This window comes from Sesamum indicum, linkage group LG3 (assembly GCF_026168435.1).
Source record: "Sesamum indicum cultivar Baizhima isolate 11 linkage group LG3, ASM2616843v1, whole genome shotgun sequence".
In the NCBI taxonomy this organism is placed as follows: domain Eukaryota; kingdom Viridiplantae; phylum Streptophyta; class Magnoliopsida; order Lamiales; family Pedaliaceae; genus Sesamum; species Sesamum indicum.
In genome coordinates this window covers 29,832,475-29,852,302 of record NC_142659.1, presented here as the reverse complement: position 1 = coordinate 29,852,302, position 19,828 = coordinate 29,832,475, and the positions used below count along the sequence as shown (strand labels likewise).

The 19,828-nt window shown below is 32.1% G+C and overlaps 2 long non-coding RNA genes across 17 annotated transcripts; both read left to right on the top strand.

Annotated features, from left to right (window-relative positions):
- The first annotated feature begins 3,206 nt into the window (after positions 1 to 3,206).
- On the top strand, positions 3,207 to 8,719 carry LOC148788877 (uncharacterized). 7 transcript variants are annotated; one of them, XR_016064852.1, is made up of 7 exons: positions 3,207 to 3,278; positions 3,738 to 3,804; positions 3,882 to 3,976; positions 4,466 to 4,598; positions 5,168 to 5,379; positions 5,696 to 5,803; positions 8,498 to 8,719. It is a non-coding gene; the product is annotated as an uncharacterized LOC148788877 (long non-coding RNA). The 7 variants fall into 7 exon arrangements; XR_016064850.1 differs by having other exon boundaries at positions 8,482 to 8,719; XR_016064849.1 differs by having other exon boundaries at positions 5,677 to 5,803; positions 8,482 to 8,719.
- A 3,953-nt stretch (positions 8,720 to 12,672) lies between these two features.
- Positions 12,673 to 18,213, top strand: LOC148788876 (uncharacterized). 10 transcript variants are annotated; one of them, XR_016064980.1, is made up of 6 exons: positions 12,680 to 12,734; positions 12,968 to 13,263; positions 13,341 to 14,087; positions 14,657 to 14,868; positions 15,185 to 15,292; positions 17,976 to 18,213. It is a non-coding gene; the product is annotated as an uncharacterized LOC148788876 (long non-coding RNA). The 10 variants fall into 10 exon arrangements; XR_016064974.1 differs by having other exon boundaries at positions 12,968 to 13,088; positions 13,193 to 13,263; positions 14,657 to 18,213; XR_016064975.1 differs by having other exon boundaries at positions 13,341 to 13,435; positions 13,955 to 14,087; positions 14,657 to 18,213.
- The last annotated feature ends 1,615 nt before the right edge of the window (positions 18,214 to 19,828 follow it).

The following is a 19,828-nucleotide window of genomic DNA, read 5'->3' as shown; positions in this document are numbered from 1 at the left end:
ACGTTATGCATAATATACAAACTTTGTCAAACGCATTTTTCATTTATAATTAATTAGGTATCATATGCTAATCGTATTCCTCATGTTTTGCGTATTTTCTAAGCGTTATTACTATACTCTTCTATTTTTCATTTCTTAATTAAACATACGTAAAGTCATCTTCAAGTTTGTCTATTTTTTTTTCTTTGTTTATTATGTTTTATCTAGAAAATTAATTTCAAGCCCATTGAATTAAATTTACTTTATCATGTTTTTCACACACGTACGTCATGCATGGTTTCCATCACTTTGTATGTCTCGACCTGCAGGAAGAAAATATATATATATATATATATATATATATATAAATTCAAGCACAAGAAGAAGGTAATTTAATTTTTACTAGTGGTGAAAATTCTGGATTAATTGGAATGATACGTATAAGGTTAGGAAATGGAAAACCCTTAAATCAGAAAGGAAAATATTAATTATTTTCTAACTTCCCTAAGATTATACATTATTATTACTTTGATACCTGATCAGTTTGATCTTCTAGTTTCTCACTTTGCTTGATTGCTTATATGAAAATAAGAGCTGCTTATCATCATGATATATACAAAAGCCACAACTATATATATAGGTCCAAAAGAAGAAAGAAAAAGAAAAGGAAAAGACATATATATATATATATATATATATATACCTGTCTGATTATCATAGCATATAGTTACATTATCAATAATTGCGCAAGAGTACTTTAGTTTGCTTTTGTTGTGTTCTTACAGCCACTGAGAAAAGGTGGTGTGATGGTCGGTTTTGTAGGCTCGGAATTGGGACCTATTTGTCTTTCAATAAAGACAACAGTATTTGTTAGTTTGGGTTGAGAACAACTTTAATTGTTTCACCTCTTTCCTAAAATTAATTCTTGTATGTAATAATACAGAAATATTTCATGTATGCATTTGAATTCTTTAATTAATTTAATTTTGTATGGCACTTATACTCTTATTCGTTTTTAATTCATATGGGATGGACTATCCAATAATTTACTATATGGTCATCAAGCTGGTTAGAAATATTCAATTGTCACATCAAAACGGTTTAAAAAATATGATGCAACGAGTTAAAGTTAACTGAATTCGCTTATGAAAAACTAAAAATCACGCATGGCACGAGAAGTTATAGTGCACCCGTAGCTAAAAGCATCGGGTTTGTGTCTTCTTTTTTGTACCAATTTCAGTTTTACTTTCTTTTTTTTTGCCAGTACGCGATTCATTATATAATTCAATCATTCAACTTCAACAAGATTGATTTAATAAATTAATAATTAAAATTAATGAATATTGATGCATTTTGCGATTCAATGGATACCCCGTTGCATGAAGTATTGTCCATTTTGGTCTCGTATGATTCTCACGGATTTGTCCTGAAAGGCATCTCCCTAGAGAGAGAAGGTCTTAGAGGCTATAAGCCACTCAAGCTCCTCGTTTGCAAACAATATATAGAATGCTTGTCTATATCATCAACTCCCAGATGGTGTGATTTGCGACTCGATAAGTGCTCCATTTCGCGAGGTATCTATATCATGAACACTCAAATTATGCAGCTTGCAATTCGATAAGTGCCCCATTTCGCGAGGTATTGTCCATTCTAACTTCGTATAAGCATCACAAATTTATATTGAAAATATGTCTCGTTAGAAAGAAAATGCCTTGGAACTTATAAATCATTCATGCTCATCATCCGCAATCAATACAGGATGCTTAGCTACATCAAATATGTTCAAATAATTTTAAAAAATTAACAATTTACGATAAAAATAAAGTTACGCCCATGTTCCCGGGAGTTCAACCCCCAATGGATTACCATTTTGAGAGTGCTGACGATGGAAAACAGGGGAAAAGTGTTAAAGTGGTGTGAGTGTCACTATACCTTTCTTGATGTAAACTCGTACTTCTCCAATTGGCTTCTAAAGTTCACATACCCACTCTTGTAACTTGCTTCACCTCAAAGGCAATAAGTTGAGCAAAAGTCGTAGTTTTTGTTGGTGAAAAGTAACAAGTTCAGCGTTAATTACATACTTATAATGGAGTAGCTTATGCAACTCTACCTCAAAATTAATTAATTAATTAATTAATTAGGATTATACATTTATTTTCAATTGTAATCAAACTTCTAAAGATTGTCTTTATACTACTTACATAATTACACAAACGTAAAATTCTTACTCAAACTAAATCAATGACACAAATATATTGTACTTATCATGTAATTTGATTACTCTCCCTAATAAATAATTAATGAGAAAAAATAATTAATGAAAGTTAATGTAATTAACTATTTATATTTATAGAAATAAGCATATGTGGCAAATTAAATCTAAACTAACTTATCCACATCATATGACATGTCTTGAGAGAGAAAAATATTGGTTGGTTTTCATTTTAAATAAGATAATATGATACAATTTGTTGTTTGAAAAATTATAAATATTTTTTAAAATTATTATCTAATAAATACTTTTACAACGGACTGTCATGAATATGTATTTTTGTTCGATATTCATTAATTTTAAATATATCTATAATTTTTTAAATAATAAAAAATATTTATAACTAGAGAAAACTTAACAGAAATCCGTTATAATTTAACATAATAAGTATTATAACAATAGATGACATTAAAGAAATAAAAACGTGATATGATAAGTATAAAATAAACCAATAAAGTTAGTGATATTAATATTTCATGAGTTCAAAGTAGTGGAAAATAACATTATTACGAATTCTATATATGGGGATTTATTTTTTGTTTGATAACCAAAATAACTCTTTTTTCTTTGTATGTGAGCAAATTATATTAACATTCATTAGAATTAAGTTCGTATATATTAATACATTTTGTTATTTATAAAATTATAAATAAATCTTTCTAAACAGTGTTAAAACATTATACATTAAAAGAATTTGTATAAAATTTTTATTACTGAACGAAAAGTGTACTTATATTTATAATTATAATAATAATCTAAAAAAGTGTAGGTGTAATTTTATAAATTATGAATAATAATCGGAGGCCCAAGTTATCTCAAACGCATTTTATCACTAAAGCCCAATTTTTGTTTGTTATTGGATCCCAGTTTGATGGAGAGTGACCCGGCCCGGCCCAATTGAAAGTACAATAGGGTGTATTTAGATATTTAACCGGCAAATTTTGGTACCGTTGTGAAACTCACAAGTCACAACACACACTTCATCCTCCTCCAGCCTCCAGCCTCGGTTTTCTTCTTCTTCAGGTAGGTACTTCTTGTAAGTCATCAACTCAAAACAAGTGAGTTTTATTTAAGTTTCTTGATTTAGGGTTCTTGCATTGTGAAATTAACTGTATCTTGATTCAATAAATTTGTCTGCCCGACGGAAAACTTTCTTGAAGATCACCGAATTCTTCAATTACACTGTTTTACTCTCTTTTTTTTTTTTTCCCTGTACTTTTTTTGGCTATATTTCTTCCTTGCGTGTCCTAAATGTAGGGAATTCTTGTAATTTCTTTTGTTTAGATGAAGAATGAGAAGGAGTTTCTTTTAACTGACACTGTTGGCTTCATCCAGAAGTTACCAACAACACTCATATGAACATTTCTCCTATGTCATGGTCATTCCCCGTTATTTCTGATTGTGTTTTGTTATGTTCAGTGAATTAAATCTTGGCTGTTTTATTTAATTGATGTTTCTTTCAAACAATCATTTTTCTTCTAGGTAGCTGCTTGTAGGGCAACTCTGCAAGAGATATATGAGTCATCACTTCTAGTACATGTGGTGGATATTAGGTATGATTGACCATTTGAAGAGTAGACTGCAAATCTCAACTATACAGCTCCTAATTACATTGTTCAATTTGGATCAGCCATCCACTGGCAGAGCAACAGATTGACGCTGTGGAAAAAGTTCTTGCAGAACTTGATACATCATCAATCCCCTAAATTAATTATGTGGAACAAGGTAGTAGGATTTATTTGTCATTTGTTCTTAAATATGCACAATCATTCTTATGTTCTGTTTATAGTTTCTGATTTTCCTATCTGATAACTCGTCAACAATATCGCCGACCCAATAAGATAGTGTGAAAACTCAAGATTGCACTACACAATGATACCACCGTGGTTGAGGATAAGGCATTCAGATTAACTCCATCCACTTTATTGAGTGTGGGTTGCCTTATATATGTTTCTCTCTAATATATGAACGTGACTTATTGATACATACCCTTGGTAGTAATTGATTTCTTACACGACATTAGACTGACATTAACACAGTGTGCTAACCTAGTGTGGTTGTCACTGACTGAATATGCTTGGTTTTGTTCTTAATTCTCAACTTATTGATGGTTTAGATTTATAACAAACTTCCATTCAAAATACGAGAGGTTTGACTGGTTGCAATGGAGTGTAAGAGCATCACTTCTTGACTGGTTAATGCATATCTCTACAGGTCGCTAATGCAAAAGGATCCGGAAAAGATCAAGTCTGAAGCTAAGAAAAAAAGTGGATGCCATATCCATCTCTGCTTTAACTGGTGAAGGGTTAGATGATTTCTCTGTAATGCAGTTCCGGAAGAACTAAAGGTACTTCTCCATGGCTATCTTGCATAATTACAAATTGGTTTCTGATCTTCTTTTCTCCGTCCTCTTTTATATGGGACATATCTACCAGTAGATTGAATGTTCTTATGTGATCCTTGACTTTTTCCTTCAACGGGATATGATGGTGTGGGTGGAAGCTCTGATTCCCTTTGATAAAGGGGAACTCCTATGCATATTTATCTGGTATTTTCTCTCGGAGGTAATAGAAACAAGGATATGCTAGACTGATTCATAATAAGGAAGCAACTTTTTGCTTTAGAAAATTGTGAATTCGGGTTGAAGAAGAGAAAAAGAACCTAGAATTTCGCATCATATGTTGGTCCGATTTTGTGCAATTGTAATAATGCAACATAAAGGGTATAGCGGTCGTAGGTTGTCTTCTGCCCATGCTTGAGTCAGTGTCAAATTCACCATAATTTTGACAATGCGATGATAAAGGTTGTAGCATTCTTAGGTGTACTTATGTCCGTGTTTGACTCAATATCCAATTTTTTCTGTTGTTAAACAAAATATAATCTCAGAAACTTCAATGTTTGACAATCATTCGATAGGAATACATCAAAGGATGGAGCTTTGGTTAGAGCTCATGTTCCACTCCGCTTTGCAAGGCTTCTCACTCCAATGAGACAAACTTGAGTGTCATAGCTGTTTTCCGGGCTTCTTCCAAGTTGTTCAAAAAGGTTTGAGCGTTTGAAGAAGGCACGATTTTTGCTGGCCTTGCTGTGATTGATGCTTACAGCTACAGAGACAAGTGGCCATGAATGTATGCATTTTCTGTTCTTTTAATATGAATGTGACTGTAGCAATAATATGAATGTATGCATTTTCTGTTTTAGAAAGTTCTTTGCTGGAAGTTATATAATCTAAACGCATGCAAAAATGCAACGGAAATGATTTTCTTTTTTTTTTTTCTTTTTGGAAAAGATTATTTTAATTGATGTAAAAGGATTATATGTACACTTACAAGCTTTCCACAAAAGTTTTCTTTAGAAATGATTTTGTATCTATGTGAGAGGTTTGTCTAGTGATATCTTTTGAAGTTTTCTGAAAATTCTGTCAGTGATCCTTGGTTCTCGTAGGACTTTGGTGCCGAAACTTTTTGGCTCCACTTGTTAACATATGGAGCTATTTGAGCAAGATGCTGATGTTGTCAATTACACAATCCAGAGTAAAACTACTGCTTGAAGGTAATGGAAAACCATGTATATCTTCATTTTGATTAGTGACTCTTCGTCTATTTGAGGAGCAGAAAGTAACATTATGTTTGCTGATTAATTTGCCTGCTTCATCTCTTAATGCATATATGTGATCCACTGCTAGCTGACCGCCATCCTTCTACTCTCTCTTACTCTTATTTGAACTTGAGTTTAAGTATCTTAATATTCTCTTGGGACTGTGATGGAACTTCTTTATATGTGATCCGCTGAAAGCTCAGTGCCACCATCCATCTCTTACTCTTAATTTAACTCGACTTTTAGTATCTTAATATTCTCTTGGGACTGTGATGAAACTTCCTAAACCAATTAATGGACCAGCAGAATATTTTCTCTCAAGTGCCATCTAGAAAGGTATATTCTTGGTTATGCAGTATCTGTTTTTATGCTTCAAAATAGAGCATGCCGCAATGACATTTGTGTTGTTTTCTTTTGTGCCTTACTTCATTATTATGTATTAATGCAAAGGATAGATGTCCTACGATTTATAGTCTCTTATAGAAGTGTTGTTACTGGTAATTTAGGAGGAATTCTTTTATTTGCAAGTTTTGTTGTTGATATGTCATTTTTCAGTAATACTTGTAACATGCGTTTATTTGATTCTACAAGTGAAGCATGTCACTTGGTATATGTGATTCATACTTGTCTTTTACTAGAGCGAGGGCTAGAGTTTGAATTTGGTTTGCTAATTTCGTGCAAAGTAGATAACCTCATATCGATAAGGATTGTGCGGGAATCAAAAATTTAAGTAGGATTTAAATGCTCAATTAAAACATATGTTGGCTGCTAATGTGTGTTTTTTGATGATATTTTAGAACCTAATGGTAGCCTACCTGTCTTCATATTCGTCTCTTCTAGTTTCTAACGCAAAAGGAACCAATGCCCCTATTAATTCTTCGTTGTCAATTTTTCTTCCATATTTTAAAATCAAGAAGGTTGAACCATTGAGTTTTACACTTTGTATAATTCAAACCCAATTTTACTGCTCCGATTTCTTTGAAAAGCCGCGTAATCACCATTCTCGTTTGGAAAGAAAAGAATTGTGGGTTTTGGGGCTGCTCAAAATGTGAAGGATGCAAGGGTAGAGTTGAGACCTAAATTGGAGAAAAAACCCTCCTCTGTTTTTGTAAATTTGTTCTTGGTTCGTTTGTTGTGTTGGGTTTTCTCTTCATGCGCTTGCCTTAAAATTTTTTGTTTTTGATACATTTGGCATTCTTGTATGGATTTACAAACTCCATGTTGGTTCATGTTATTATCCTCTTATTTTTGCAGGTGTATCATAGAAACATGTGTTGAAAAATCTATTTCATACAATCTTGAATTATTTTATTTGTGAACTTCGAAAATTAAATGCTATGCTAAAATGCGAAACGGTTGTCTAGATGCCAATTTAAAATTTGCTTTTCAAAAGGACTTGGTAAATCTTTTCTGAGTATTATATAATTTCATGAGTTGATAAATAGTTTTTGAGGAACAAAGAGTTTTGGTAACATATACAGTGTTTGAAGAACTTTTTAATTCTTATTTCTAAATAATAATACTGGAAATTAGTTTTCCTCTTTCACTTAAAGATTTGTTTTCCTTGTCAAATTCATGTTCTAAAAATCAATTTTTATCTTTTACTGAAATATTTGTTTTTCTTGTCAAGTGTTTTGTAATAAACTCATGTTTTCGCGATTTTAGCTTGAAGTACACTTGCAAATATTGTAGACAAATTAACAAAATATTTTGATTAGCAATAGATGAATTCATTTAATTGTTTTTTAATGAATGCACGAAAAGTCATATGTTTTGGACTTTGTGAAATTTGTTATTGAATTTTATTTTCATAAAAGTGATTGAAACTGTTTTTGAAGTTTTTTGGAACATTTTTAAGAAGCATTCAGTTTACTATTTCTAGTCAAATTGCATTCAACGCCATATTTATTCATATTTTCAAAAAACTACATTATTAACTTTTCTTTTGATAAATGATTATTGTGCTGAAACTTGACAAAATGTGTTGAAAATTCTTTTAAGATATTTTTTACCAGTAATTTAAAAACGAATAATGAGATTGGCATCTAGAACTGTAACGCAATTTAGTATACGACATTTTATTTTTGAAGTTCACAAATCAACTAATTTGTGATTGTGTGCTATGGAATTTCCAACCATGCTTAGATACACCTCCAAAGTTAAGACGATGAGGATACGAACAAATATGGTGTTTCTGTAAAATTTATACAAGAGTTTTAAATGTATCATAAACAAAAAGTTTTAATAAAGCGACATGGGAACAAAACCTAACATAATGAAGAAATCGAGAATAAACAAAAAAAAAACGGTGGAGGGTTACTTCTCATTAAGGCCTCAACTCCAAACTGTCTTGCGCCCGTCATATTTAAAGCGGCCTTAAAATTCGTAATTCTATTGCTTCCAACTTAGAATGTTGAGAACGTGAGGGTTTCATAGAAATCAGACACTTTTGGGTTTGAATTATATAAAGGAAATTGCTATAGTTTCAACTTTACTTGATTCCTAAATATGGGAAAAGTTGATAAAGAAGATGTAAGTTGTTATTGCATGTCATTATGTTGCGTGTTTTTCACTTTAATTGTTAATTCTGTACACGTTTTCTTGTTTGTTTTTTTTTTTTCTCATTCTAACAGCTTAATGTTGGTGAAGATGATCTTGCACCAGCTTTCATGTCAACTCGGGTGTAAGTACCTCGGAGTAGGAGCCCTCTTGCACCAGCAACCATCTATGTAAAAAGTCTATTGTAAATAAGAATTAAGTGTGTTGGATAGTACTTTTGCCTTCTTTGTAGTTTGTGGAAAATTGTTGCTCTGCCCAACAAGGTCCGGCTTATTCTTAGCCAGAGAAATAAAAGTTTTGATTCAAAACCAATTTCTAGTTGTATAATTATTACTTGATTAGCTCCCAAAGCACATCAAAATCAGCTCAACTCAACAATATAGCAAATTGGTACATCAGTGAAACTCAAATTCATTGTTTTCGAAAATATTTTTGTTCTGTACTTCTACCACTACTCCGCTTACAATTGGAACATCTTTGAACTCTTCACCATACGAAAGAAACACTGCCAACCAATAGCAAATAAAAAAAAAAGAAAGAGAAAAATCGTTTATAGTATACAATCATCATCAACAAACTATCATCCAAAGAGGTATATCAAGAAAACTTTTAAGGTAGAGTCAATCAGCAAAGCTAGCTTTTATGTGTTCGTACACATAAATAAATACGTCACCATACGAAAGAAACACTGCCAACCAATAGCAAATAAAAAAAAAAAAGAAAGAGAGAAATCGTTTATAGTATACAATCATCATCAACAAACTATCATCCAAAGAGGTATATCAAGAAAACTTTTAAGGTAGAGTCAATCAGCAAGGTTAGCTTTTATGTGTTCGTACACATAAATAAATTCGGCATTTTATTAGCAACTTTGGAATAGGATGAAGTCTCTAGGCTATCATAACTATAGCTCACGATTATGACTATGATGGTGATTGTAAAATATATGTCTAAGACCTTGGTTTTAAATGTTCAAAGTTAAGAATTATTGAAATCGGATATCAATGATCTTGTGGGGACTTACCGACGTGATATATGGGTAAGGAAATTTATTCTTTTATGGAGACTGTACAAATACATTTTTACAAGTAAATATATTATTATAGTTAGTCATAAAATATATTAAGTTCATGATATTATTTATGTTTCTGTCATTGAAACATTTATATTATACAATTATATTTTCAAGACAAATTGATAATAATTGCTTTATTGATAAGGAAACTATTTATTTCTATTATTTGTAATTCACTTTCTAAATTTAATTGGTACTACCAAATAAAAAATATTTTTCAAAATTAAAATTGTAGTTCGTATTCATGAATTATTATATTTTACTATTTTGTATTCAAGTCAATTAATATGAAAATATAAATAACAATATTAAAAAACGCAATAGTAATATAAAACTAATTAGTCAAAACTCCTTATTGTATATTGTTTTAGTAAGAAATTCCATTTAGTAAATTATTGATAAGAGATTGCAGTGTTGGACTTCGATTCGGCTGTCATTTGCAGCTAGAATTCAACTCATTAAATCAGTATTCATGTCACTATAATTTATTGTGCTATGACATTTATTTTGCCAAAAGGAGTTAATAAGCAAATAGAGAAACGGTTCAGCCAGTTCCTGTGGAATGGTGCATCAACCTTTGGATATCCGAAGGTTTTCTAGAATCAAGTGTGTCGTCCGGTGGAAGAAGGAGGACAGGGAATCATGATTGTAGCAGCCCTCAATCGGACTCTTATGAGTAGACATATCTGGAGAATAGTAAGTAGATTCCGCGGTTCTATATGGGTAACATGGATTTACACCATGAGACTTCAAGGCAAATCTATATGCACAGTTGAGGCCAATTCCGGGGCATGGGGTTGGCGCAAATTGCCTAGACTTGGACATATACTACAACCTCATATCCATTATAAGATCGGTAATGGAGAATTAATATATATATATATATATATATATATGTCAGGATACTTGGCATCTTATGGGGATTTTAATGACTATATTTCCACACGACCCCTATCACACCCACACACGGGCGGATATGCTCCTTAGAGAGGTTATTCACAATGGAGTATGGCATTGGCCATTGCTGCTCACACCCAAACACACACAGGCGGACATTATTATGTTGGACATCATTCAAAGTTTGCCTCCACTACGTGGCACACACGACTCGATCACTCTGAGGGGAGGCCCCTACACCAACAGGAGGGTGTATGACATTTTTCGTTCTTCAGGCCCAAAGGTAGGTTGGTATCCACTCCTTATGTGCCCATTCAAAATCCCCCGGAATTCGTTTTTCTTATGGCTAGCTCTACATGAACGACTCTCGACCATGGATCGTCCGTGGTTACAATATTTTAGTAGAAATTGTGTTCTTTGCTCGTTGGGTACGGTGGAGACTCACTAATACTTGCTATTTTCTTGCCCTTATTCAAAGCAGTGTGTTCGAATCTTACGCAGGAAGGTTCGATTTGCATGGACAAATAGAGGATGGATGATTGATGTGATGATTGCTGCGCGAAAGTGGCGAGGAAAGCATGCAGTTAACACCGCCTATCGCAACCTTTTAGCATCTCTAGTATATCCCATTTGGCAGGAGAGCAATAGGAGGAAATTTCAGCAATTGGATCGAGACCCGTCGTCATTGGCTAACATTATTTTAGACAAAAATAGATTACGTATACTTAGTGCAGAATTGACGAATAAAATTAGTACGGTAGCCTTGTGTAGATTATGAAAAATTCCATGGCACACAACATCAGCCATACGACTGTACATTATAATTTTTTTAATGCAATTTACCTTTAACGAAAAACGATATAATTCAATAAGAGCACATTATGAAAATGTACCCCAATAAGGGTGTGGATGTTTTTTTGTTATAGGAATAAACACTCAAGAGATTCTCACTATTTTATATTTAATCACAATACACTTATTTGAATTCTAAAAATGATACGTCCATTATATTATAAAAAAAATTATAATAAAAAAAAATTATCTAATATTAATTTTAAAATAAAATTAATTAGTTGGAAACCACTTAATTTAAAATTTTCAACAATACTTTTAAGTTAATAAAATTGAGGATATTTATTCCATACTATATTTTTATTTTTTGAAGTTTGGGTTAGTATTTATATGTTATTCATATGCCATTCATTTTAAATTTTAACGTGCCCTCTAGTAATTCATTTTCTTGTTATAAATATATAAGATCTTTCCAATCAAATTAAGCGTGTCAAAATATTATTTGCCTATTTAGTTAGATACATCATTCATCTTCTAAGTAGTTTAGAGGAATTAGAAGTACTATATATATATATATATATATTGTTAGAGTTAAATATTATAGTTAATTCCTTATATTTCATTTAGAATCATTTTAGTTTCTCAAGTTCATTTCTTGACGTTAACATCTCTAAACTTTAATTTTGTCTCAAATTGATCATTCTGACCAAATTATAATTGGGGATAAAATGATCAGTTTAGATTTTTTTTTTTCTCACTTTAGTCCCTAAATTTGTAAGTTGTCAACGTGGAGTTTGTGTCACTACAGACATGGAAAATCAGATACATAGAGTGAAGATTTATTCGTATTTAAGAACTAAAATTGGTATATATCTACAATATAAAAAGTTTTATTTAAATCAGGTTCGTTCAAAATACGACAGTTCATAGAATAAATATGCTATATTTTACATGTAATAGATCACTTTTCTTAAATTGTATATCAATTACCTGACAAATATATTATATTTTTTGTGTAATTGTTTGATGTTTGATTAAATTCAATTTAAATTAAAAAAAATTTATGCACAACACTTCTCGTGATACATTATGATGGAGATAATTTCTTGTAATGTATCTTCCAAGGGAAAAATAGTCACTTCATATTATGCTCTTTTTTTATTGACTGATTTTTTATTATATTTTTAATTTTGGGTTATTTATTTTCTTAATGAGAAGTTCAAAACTAATATATTTCAATAATGAGTGAAATTTTATAATGATTGTAAACAAATATTATGTGATACATTATTATCACACAATAGTAATGTACTTTTGTGATTATTATATATATATATGTATATAATCGGAGGCCCAAGTTATGTCAAACACATTTTATTACTAAGCCCCAATAATTGTTGTTATTGGACCCTAGTTTAATGGAGAGTGACCCGGCCCGGCCCAAGAAAGTACAATAGGGTGTATTTAGATATTTAACGGGCAAATTTTGTTATACCGTTGTGAAACTCACAACACACCCTTCATCCTCCTCCAGCCCCCAGCCTCGGTTTTCTTCTTCTTCAGGTAGGTACTTCTTGTAAGTCATCAACTCAAAACAAGTGAGTTTTATTTAAGTTTCTTGATTTAGGGTTCTTGCATTGTGAAATTAAATGTATCTTGGTTCAATAAATTTGTCTGCCCGACGGAAAACTTTCTTGAAGATCACCGAATTCTTGAATTACACTGTTTTACTCTCTTTTTTTTTTTTCCCTGTACTTTTTTTGACTATATATCTTCCTTGCGTGCCCTAAATGTAGGGAATTCTTGTACTCTCTTTTGTTTGGATGAAGAATGGGAAGGAGTTTCTTTTAACTGACACTGTTGGCTTCATCCAGAAGTTACCAACAAGACTCATATGAACATTTCTCCTATGTCATGGTCATTCCCCGTTATTTCTGATTGTGTTTTGTTATGTTCAGTGAATTAAATCTTGGCTGTTTTATTTAATTGATGTTTCTTTCAACCAATCATTTTTCTTCTAGGTAGCTGCTTGTAGGGCAACTCTGCAAGAGACATATGACTCATCACTTCTAGTACATGTGGTGGATATTAGGTATGATTGACCATTTGAAGAGTAGACTGCAAATCTCAACTATACAGCTCCTAATTACATTGTTCAATTTGGATCAGCCATCCAGTGGCAGAGCAACAGATTGACGCTGTGGAAAAAGTTCTTCCAGAACTTGATACATCATCAATCCCCTAAATTAATTATGTGGAACAAGGTAGTGGGATTTATTTGTCATTTTTTCTTAAATATGCACAATTTTGAGGAGCGACGTTGAGGTTAGCTCAATCATTCTTATGTTCTATTTATAGTTTTTGGTTTTCCTATCTGATAACTCGTCAACAATATCCCCGACCCAATAAGATAGTGCGAAAACTCAAGATTGCACTACACAATGATACCACCGTGGTTGAGGATAAGGCATTCAGATTAACTCCATCCACTTTATTGAGTGTGGGTTGCCTTATATATGTTTCTCTCTAATATATGAACGTGACTTATTGATACATACCCTTGGTAGTAATTGATTTCTTACACGACATTAGACTGACATTAACACAGTGTGCTAACCTAGTGTGGTTGTCACTGACTGAATATGCTTGGTTTTGTTCTTAATTCTCAACTTATTGATGGTTTAGATTTATAACAAACTTCCATTCAAAATACGAGAGGTTTGACTGGTTGCAATGGAGTGTAAGAGCATCACTTCTTGACTGGTTAATGCATATCTCTACAGGTCGCTAATGCAAAAGGATCCGGAAAAGATCAAGTCTGAAGCTAAGAAAAAAAGTGGATGCCATATCCATCTCTGCTTTAACTGGTGAAGGGTTAGATGATTTCTCTGTAATGCAGTTCCGGAAGAACTAAAGGTACTTCTCCATGGCTATCTTGCATAATTACAAATTGGTTTCTGATCTTCTTTTCTCCGTCCTCTTTTATATGGGACATATCTACCAGTAGATTGAATGTTCTTATGTGATCCTTGACTTTTTCCTTCAACGGGATATGATGGTGTGGGTGGAAGCTCTGATTCCCTTTGATAAAGGGGAACTCCTATGCATATTTATCTGGTATTTTCTCTCGGAGGTAATAGAAACAAGGATATGCTAGACTGATTCATAATAAGGAAGCAACTTTTTGCTTTAGAAAATTGTGAATTCGGGTTGAAGAAGAGAAAAAGAACCTAGAATTTCGCATCATATGTTGGTCCGATTTTGTGCAATTGTAATAATGCAACATAAAGGGTATAGCGGTCGTAGGTTGTCTTCTGCCCATGCTTGAGTCAGTGTCAAATTCACCATAATTTTGACAATGCGATGATAAAGGTTGTAGCATTCTTAGGTGTACTTATGTCCGTGTTTGACTCAATATCCAATTTTTTCTGTTGTTAAACAAAATATAATCTCAGAAACTTCAATGTTTGACAATCATTCGATAGGAATACATCAAAGGATGGAGCTTTGGTTAGAGCTCATGTTCCACTCCGCTTTGCAAGGCTTCTCACTCCAATGAGACAAACTTGAGTGTCATAGCTGTTTTCCGGGCTTCTTCCAAGTTGTTCAAAAAGGTTTGAGCGTTTGAAGAAGGCACGATTTTTGCTGGCCTTGCTGTGATTGATGCTTACAGCTACAGAGACAAGTGGCCATGAATGTATGCATTTTCTGTTCTTTTAATATGAATGTGACTGTAGCAATAATATGAATGTATGCATTTTCTGTTTTAGAAAGTTCTTTGCTGGAAGTTATATAATCTAAACGCATGCAAAAATGCAACGGAAATGATTTTCTTTTTTTTTTTTCTTTTTGGAAAAGATTATTTTAATTGATGTAAAAGGATTATATGTACACTTACAAGCTTTCCACAAAAGTTTTCTTTAGAAATGATTTTGTATCTATGTGAGAGGTTTGTCTAGTGATATCTTTTGAAGTTTTCTGAAAATTCTGTCAGTGATCCTTGGTTCTCGTAGGACTTTGGTGCCGAAACTTTTTGGCTCCACTTGTTAACATATGGAGCTATTTGAGCAAGATGCTGATGTTGTCAATTACACAATCCAGAGTAAAACTACTGCTTGAAGGTAATGGAAAACCATGTATATCTTCATTTTGATTAGTGACTCTTCGTCTATTTGAGGAGCAGAAAGTAACATTATGTTTGCTGATTAATTTGCCTGCTTCATCTCTTAATGCATATATGTGATCCACTGCTAGCTGACCGCCATCCTTCTACTCTCTCTTACTCTTATTTGAACTTGAGTTTAAGTATCTTAATATTCTCTTGGGACTGTGATGGAACTTCTTTATATGTGATCCGCTGAAAGCTCAGTGCCACCATCCATCTCTTACTCTTAATTTAACTCGACTTTTAGTATCTTAATATTCTCTTGGGACTGTGATGAAACTTCCTAAACCAATTAATGGACCAGCAGAATATTTTCTCTCAAGTGCCATCTAGAAAGGTATATTCTTGGTTATGCAGTATCTGTTTTTATGCTTCAAAATAGAGCATGCCGCAATGACATTTGTGTTGTTTTCTTTTGTGCCTTACTTCATTATTATGTATTAATGCAAAGGATAGATGTCCTACGATTTATAGTCTCTTATAGAAGTGTTGTTACTGGTAATTTAGGAGGAATTCTTTTATTTGCAAGTTTTGTTGTTGATATGTCATTTTTCAGTAATACTTGTAACATGCGTTTATTTGATTCTACAAGTGAAGCATGTCACTTGGTATATGTGATTCATACTTGTCTTTTACTAGAGCGAGGGCTAGAGTTTGAATTTGGTTTGCTAATTTCGTGCAAAGTAGATAACCTCATATCGATAAGGATTGTGCGGGAATAAAAAATTTAAGTAGGATTTAAATGCTCAATTAAAACATATGTTGGCTGCTAATGTGTGTTTTTTTATGATATTTTAGAATCTAATGGTAGCCTACCTGTCTTCATATTCGTCTCTTCTAGTTTCTAACGCAAAAGGAACCAATGCCCCTATTAATTCTTCGTTGTCAATTTTTCTTCCATATTTTGAAATCAAGAAGGTTGAACCATTGAGTTTTACACTTTGTATAATTCAAACCCAATTTTACTGCTCCGATTTCTTTGAAAAGCCGCGTAATCACCATTCTCGTTTGGAAAGAAAAGAATTGTGGGTTTTGGGGCTGCTCAAAATGTGAAGGATGCAAGGGTAGAGTTGAGACCTAAATTGGAGAAAAAACCCTCCTCTGTTTTTGTAAATTTGTTCTTGGTTCGTTTGTTGTGTTGGGTTTTATCTTCATGCGCTTGCCTTAAAATTTTTTGTTTTTGATACATTTGGCATTCTTGTATGGATTTACAAACTCCATGTTGGTTCATATTATTATCCTCTTATTTTTGCAGGTGTATCATAGAAACATGTGTTGAAAAATCTATTTCATACAATCTTGAATTATTTTATTTGTGAACTTTGAAAATTAAATGCTATGCTAAAATGCGAAACGGTTGTCTAGATGCCAATTTAAAATTTGCTTTTCAAAAGGACTTGGTAAATCTTTTTTGAGTATTATATAATTTCATGAGTTGATAAATAGTTTTTGAGGAACAAAGAGTTTTGGTAACATATACAGTGTTTGAAGAACTTTTTAATTCTTATTTCTAAATAATAATACTGGAAATTAGTTTTCCTCTTTCACTTAAAGATTTGTTTTCCTTGTCAAATTCATGTTCTAAAAATCAATTTTTATCTTTTACTCAAATATTTGTTTTTCTTGTCAAGTGTTTTGTAATAAACTCATGTTTTCGCGATTTTAGCTTGAAGTACACTTGCAAATATTGTAGACAAATTAACAAAATATTTTGATTAGCAATAGATGAATTCGTTTAATTGTTTTTTAATGAATGCACGAAAAGTCATATGTTTTGGACTTTGTGAAATTTGTTATTGAATTTTATTTTCATAAAAGTGATTGAAACTGTTTTTGAAGTTTTTTGGAATATTTTTAAGAAGCATTCAGTTTACTATTTCTAGTCAAATTGCATTCAACGCCATATTTATTCATATTTTCAAAAAACTACATTATTAACTTTTCTTTTGATAAATGATTATTGTGCTGAAACTTGACAAAATGTGTTGAAAATTCTTTTAAGATATTTTTTACCAGTAATTTAAAAACGAATAATGAGATTGGCATCTAGAACTGTAACACAATTTAGTATACGACATTTTATTTTTGAAGTTCACAAATCAACTAATTTGTAATTGTGTGCTATGGAATTTCCAACCATGCTTAGATACACCTCCAAAGTTAAGACGATGATGATACGAACAAATATGGTGTTTCTGTAAAATTTATACAAGAGTTTTAAATGTATCATAAACAAAAAGTTTTAATAAAGCGACATGGGAACAAAACCTAACATAATGAAGAAATCGAGAATAAACAAAAAAAAACGGTGGAGGGTTACTTCTCATTAAGGCCTCAACTCCAAACTGTCTTGCGCCCGTCATATTTAAAGCGGCCTTAAAATTCGTAATTCTATTGCTTCCAACTTAGAATGTTGAGAACGTGAGGGTTTCATAGAAATCAGACACTTTTGGGTTTGAATTATATAAAGGAAATTGCTATGGTTTCAACTTTACTTGATTCCTAAATATGGGAAAAGTTGATAAAGAAGATGTAAGTTGTTATTGCATGTCATTATGTTGTGTGTTTTTCACTTTAATTGTTAATTCTGTACACGTTTCTTGTTTTCTTTTTTTGTTTTTTTTTTTTCATTCTAACAGCTTAATGTTGGTGAAGATGATCTTGCACCAGCTTTCATGTCAACTCGGGTTCAAGTACCTCGGAGTAGGAGCCCTCTTGCACCAGCAACCATCTATGTAAAAAGTCTATTGTAAATAAGAATTAAGTGTGTTCGGTAGTACTTTTGCCTTCTTTGTAGTATGTGGAAAATTGTTGCCCTGCCCAACAAGGTCCGGCTTATTCTTAGCCAGAGAAATAAAAGTTTTGATTCAAAACCAATTTCTAGTTGTATAATTATTACTTGATTAGCTCCCAAAGCACATCAAAATCAGCTCAACTCAACAATATAGCAAATTGGTACATCAATGAAACTCAAATTCATTGTTTGCGAAAATATTTTTGTTATGTACTTCTACCACTACTCTGCTTTCAATTGGAACATCTTTGAACTCTTCACCATACGAAAGAAACACTGCCAACCAATAGCAAATAAAAAAAAAAAAGAAAGAGAGAAATCGTTTATAGTATACAATCATCATCAACAAACTATCCTCCCAAGAGGTATATCAAGAAAACTTTTAAGGTAGAGTCAATCAGCAAAGCTAGCTTTTATGTGTTCGTACACATAAATAAATTCGGCATTTTATTAGCAACTTTGGAATTGGATTAAGTCTCTAGGCTATACATAACTATCTCACGATTATGCCTATGATGGTGATTGTAAACTATATGTATAAGATCTTGGTTTTAAATGTTCAAAGTTAAGAATTATTGAAATCGGATATCAATGATCTTGTGGGGACTTACCGACGTGATATATGGGTAAGGAAATTTATTCTTTTATGGAGACTGAACAAATACATTTTTACAAGTAAATATATTATTATAGTTAGTCATAAAATATATTAAGTTCATAATATTATTTATGTTTCTGTCATTGAAACATTTATATTATACAATTATATTTTCAAAACAAATTGATAATAATTGCTTTATTGATAAGGAAACTATTTACTTCTATTATTTGTAATTCACTTTCTAAATTTAATTGGTACTACCAAATAAAATATATTTTTCAAAATTAAAATTGTACTTCGTATTCATGAATTATTATATTTTACTATTTTGTATTCAAGTCAATTAATATGAAAATATAAATAACAATATTCAAAAACTCAATAGTAATATAAAACTAATTAGTCAAAACTCCTTATTGTATATTGTATTAATAAGAAATTCCATTTAATAAATTATTGATAAGAGATTGCAGGGTTGGGCTTCGATTCGGCTGTCATTTGCAGCTAGAATTCAACTTATTAAATCAGTATTCATGTCACTATAATTTATTGTGCTATGACATTTATTTTGCCAAAAGGAGTTAATAAGGAAATAGAGAAACGGTTCAGCCAGTTCCTGTGGAAAGGTGCATCAACCTTTGGATATCCGAAGGTTTTCTGGAATCAAGTGTGTCGTCCAATGGAAGAAGGATGACAGGGAATCATGAATGTAGCAGCCCTCAATCGGACTCTTATGAGTAGACATATCTGGAGAATAGTAAGTAGATACCGCGGTTCTATATGGGTAACATGGATTTACACCATGAGACTTCAAGGCAAATCTATATGCACAGTTGAGGCCAATTCCGGGGATGGGGTTGGCGCAAATTGCTTAGACTTCGACATATACTACAACCTCATATCCATTATAAGATCGGTAATGGAGAATTTATATATATATATATATATATATATATATATGGCAGGATCCTTGGCATCTTATGGGGATTTTAATGACTATATTTCCACACGACCCCTATCACACCCACACACGGGCGGATATGCTCCTTAGAGAGGTTATTCACAATGGAGTATGGCATTGGCCATTGCTGCTCACA